Source organism: Triticum dicoccoides, chromosome 5A (genome assembly GCF_002162155.2).
Source record: "Triticum dicoccoides isolate Atlit2015 ecotype Zavitan chromosome 5A, WEW_v2.0, whole genome shotgun sequence".
Lineage (NCBI taxonomy): Eukaryota > Viridiplantae > Streptophyta > Magnoliopsida > Poales > Poaceae > Triticum > Triticum dicoccoides.
In genome coordinates this window covers 628386627-628391349 of record NC_041388.1, presented here as the reverse complement: position 1 = coordinate 628391349, position 4723 = coordinate 628386627, and positions in this window count along the sequence as shown.

Below are 4723 nucleotides of genomic sequence, written 5' to 3'. Positions count from 1 at the left end.
GGAGAATGATGTGATGGACAAGACCCAATCCTAAGCATAGCATAAAAGATCGTGTAGTTCGTTTTGCTAGAGCTTTGCCAGTGTCAAGTATCTCTTCCTTCGACCATGAGATCGTGTAACTCCCGGATACCGTAAGAGTGCCTTGGGTGTATCAAACATCACAACGTAACTGGGTGACTATAAAGGTGCATTACAGGTATCTTCGAAAGTATCTGTTGGGTTGACACAGATCGAGACTGGGATTTGTCACTCCGTATGACGGAGAGGTATCTCTGGGCCCACTCGGTAATGCATCATCATAATGAGCTCAATGTGACCAAGGTGTTGGACACGGGATCATGCATTACGGTATGAGTAAAGTGACTTGCCGGTAACGAGACTGAACAAGGTATTGGGATACCGACGATCGAGTCTCGGGCAAGTAACGTACCGATTGACAAAGGGAATTGCATACAGGGTTTGATCGAATCCTTGACATCGTGGTTCATCCGATGACAACATAGAGGAGCATGTGGGAGCCATCATGGGTATCCAGATCCCGATGTTGGTTATTGACTAAGAGCGTCTCGGTCATGTCTGCATGTCTCCCGAACCCGTAGGGTCTACACACTTAAGGTTCGGTGACGCTAGGGTTATTAGGAAGACTAGTATGTGACTACCGAATGTTGTTCGGAGTCCCGGATGGGATCCTGGACGTCACGAGGAGATCCGGAAGGGTCCGGAGGTAAAGATTTATATATGGGAAGTTGTCAAACGGACACCGGGAAGTTTCGGGGTCATACCGGTATTGTACCGGGGCCACCGGAAGGGTTCCGGGGGTCCACCGGGAGGGGCCACCCCTCCCGGGGGGCCACATGGGCTGCGTGGGGCAGGGAGCCAGCCCCTGGTGGGCTGGCCGCACCCCCCTCCCTTGGGCCCATGCGCCTAGGGTTGAGGGGGAACCCTAGAGGGGGCGCCCCCCTTGGCTTGGGGGGCAAGCCACCCTCTCCCCTCTCCCCTAGGCCGCCGCACCCCCCCTAGATGGGTTCTAGGGGGCCGGCCCCCTTCTCCCTTCCCCCTATAAATAGAGGGGTGAGGGGAGGGCAGCCGAACAACCCTCCAAGGCGCAGCCCTCCCCTCCCCAACACCTCTCCTCCTCCGTTGTGTGCTTGGCGAAGCCCTGTCGGAGTACTGCCTCTCCTCCATCACCACGCCGTCGTGCTGCCGGTGGAGCTGTCTTCATCGACCTCTCCTTTCCCCTTGCTGGATCAAGAAGGAGGAGACGTCTCCCGTCCCGTACGTGTGTTGAACGCGGAGGTGCTGTCCGTTCAGCACTTGGTCATCGGTGATTCGAATCACGTCGAGTACGACTACATCATCACCTTGCAAGCTTCCGCACGCGATCTACAAGTGGTATGTAGATGCAAACTCTCTCCCTTGACTCGTTGCTTAGATGAACTCATAGATGGATCTTGGTGAAACCGTAGGAAAAATTTTAATTTTCTGCAACGTTCCCCAACAAAGACATCGGGTTGGCATAGACCCTGGCTGCCCAGGGGGCGCCGGACATTGCTTAGGTTGGACCAACACTTAGAGAAGCACTGGCCCGGGGGGGTTAAAATAAAGATGACCCTTGAGTCTGCAGAACCCAAGGGAAGGTGGTAGGTTGTTAGTGCAAATGTAAAACCAAGGTTGGGCCTTGCCGGAGGAGTTTTATTCAAGGCGAATTGTCAAGGGGTTCCCATTATAACCCAACCGCGTAAGGAACGCAAAATCAAGGAACATAACACCAGTATGATGGAAACTAGGGTGGCAAGAGTGGAACAAAACACCAGGCATAAGGCCGAGCCTTCCACCCTTTACAAAGTATATAGATGCATTAATTAGATAAGAGATATTGTGATGTCGCAACAATAATCATGTTCCAAACATGGAACAAACTCCATCTTCACCTGCAACTAGCAACGCTTTAAGAGGGGTTGAGCAAAGCGGTAACATAGCCAAACAATGGTTTGCTAGGAAAGGTGGGTTAGAGGCTTGACATGGCAATATGGGAGGCATTATAAAGCATGTGGTAGGTATCGTGGCATAGGCATAGAAATAGAGCGAGCAACTAGCAAGCAAAGATAGAAGTGATTTCGAGGGTATGGTCATCTTGCCTGCAAAGTTCTCCGAAAAGACGAAAGCTCGATCCTCGTAAGCGTTCTCAACGGGTTCCTCGATCACGTACTCGTCTCCCGGATCTACCCAAAGCAAGAACACAAGCAAAGGGAACCACGATCAACCATGGTGCAATGCACAAACAACATGATGCAAAACATGGCATGATATGCGGGATGTGATATGCAATGCATATGCGTGCTTCGGAAAGGAAAGATTGAACCAGGCCTCAACTTGGCAAACCAAGAGTGCCGCTGAAAAGATGAGTTGATTTCGGTCGAAATCGATATAAAGATCATCGGATCGGATGCACGGTTTGCAAATGGCAAGCAAAACAATAATGGCACTATTCTGCGATTAACAGCACGATGCCACCTAAATGCATTAAGAAAAATAAGCTACTGCACTCTAACATAGCAACAAAGCACATGGCAGGGATCTACTCAAGAAGCTTGGCAAAAGATGAACACTTAGCTATGGATAATTCACACAAGAGCAGGTTCAAACAAGCATGACAAAAGTGCAAAAGATAACAGTATCACAGACTTAGTGAAAATAACATGTCAAGAATTAACATCAGGAAGTAATGTTTAAAGCAAGATAACAACATGCTACAGGAACATATCATGGCAAAGCAAGGCATGGCATGAAACTACACAAAGAATATAACAGAAGTCCCTTACTGACCATAAGCCAAAAGGGATCAAAAAATACAATGGCAACCATGTGAACATAGCAAGTTTCGTTATCAGATTCAGACTTAGCAGAAAACTGGAACATGGCAAAACAGAGTTACGTAAGCATGTTTACGAGCTCGATGCACTCACCACGAGGCATTGCATGACAAGCTAAGCATACTACCAGCAAGAAGACATGATTATGAAGCTAACCAAAGCAAGAACAATCTCATAGCATACAAGGATCAACTACAACAACCTCGGCAAACTTGATTAACACGTAAACAATCTGCCAGGAACATTTTATAGCAAAAGTAGAGCAAGATTGAGTCATGCTATGGCACTCCATAATTGCAAACAAATACATGGATGGATAGACCATAACAATATCTCAAAATCATCCTTACTGAACATGCTCAAAAGAGGCATGGATCACTCTATAGCAACATGAATACATGGCATAAAAATAACATCAGGGAAATGACTTAGAAGAATTCTAAGTCACTGAAAACAGCAACATCACGAGAGCTACTTTGCATGCTTGTGCTACTTTGCATACACCCCTGTAAAGATGGGATGGCATATAACAAAATACATGTAGAGCTCATACTCATATGCAGCACACGTTAATCATGGCAAAAATGACAAATGTCCATAATCTGATAAGAATCAGCACCTAACATTACATAGCACTCTTGCAACAGCATTTAGGGCATCAAGATGAACTCAAATGAACATGGCGCAATGGAGTGAAATGAAGTGCACATCCAAGCGAACAATTTGATATGCTACACGCGCAAAATGGAGCTACGGATGCAAAGTTATGGCATGATGAACATGGGCACATGAATCTGGAAACTTCGGGGACTTAGTGGAATATTACCTCCGCGAAAGTCAACGCTGGACGGAGGGATCCGGGATGGAGCGGATCGGGACGCGGGGAGGCCGTTTGGTTCGATGCGTTGGTGGATCATGTCCCGATCCTGGGGACCTCGTCGGAGAAGAAGAAGATGGCCGGAGCGGATCGCCGGAGTAGCAGGGAGGAAGGGGCGGCGACGGGGACGGAACTCTGGCGGGCGGTGACGCACGATGGCGCGGGCGGCGACCCGTGACGAGGCGGCAGAGGCGGTGGCCGGCTCGGGCCGCGCGGGACGCGATGGTGCGGGTCGGCGATGGGAGGAGCACGCGGCGCGGCGGTGGGGCGGGAGCCCGCGGGAGGCGGCGGCGCGGCGAACCGGGCCGGGGCACCGGATTTGGGCCTCCCGGGCCCGCGCGGGCGCGGAGGAGAGAGAAGCCCAGCGATGGTGATGTGGCGGCGACGGATTGTCTGGAGGCGGCGACGAAGCTGAGGTGGCGGCGCGCGATTGGTCGGAGCGACGTGTCCGGCGGACATGTCCGGCGCGGTTGGACATGTCCGGCGGCGAGAGGAGGAAGAGGCTAGGGTTTGTCTGCGCGAAATTTCGGGGAGGCACACATATAAATAGGTAGAGGGAGCTAGGAGAGTCCAAAAGAGGTGCGGTTTTCGGCCACGTGATCGTGATCGAACGACCGAGATGATGGAGGGGGTTTAGGTGGGTTTTGGGCCACTTTGGAGGGGTGTTGGGCTGCAACACACACGAGGCCTTTAGGGTTCCTCGGTTAACCGTTGGAGTATCAAACGAAACCCAAATGGCACGAAACTTGACAGGTGGTCTACCGGTAGTAAACCAAGGCCTCTTGGCAAATCTCGGTCCAATCTGAGAACGTTTAACACCTGCACACGAAAGAGGCAAAAGGAGGACGCCGGAGGACATAGGAGCGCGGGATTGCAAAACGGACAACGGAGAAAATGCTCGGATGCATGAGACGAACGCGTATGCAAATGCGATGCACATGATGACATGATATGAAATGCATGACACGCAAAC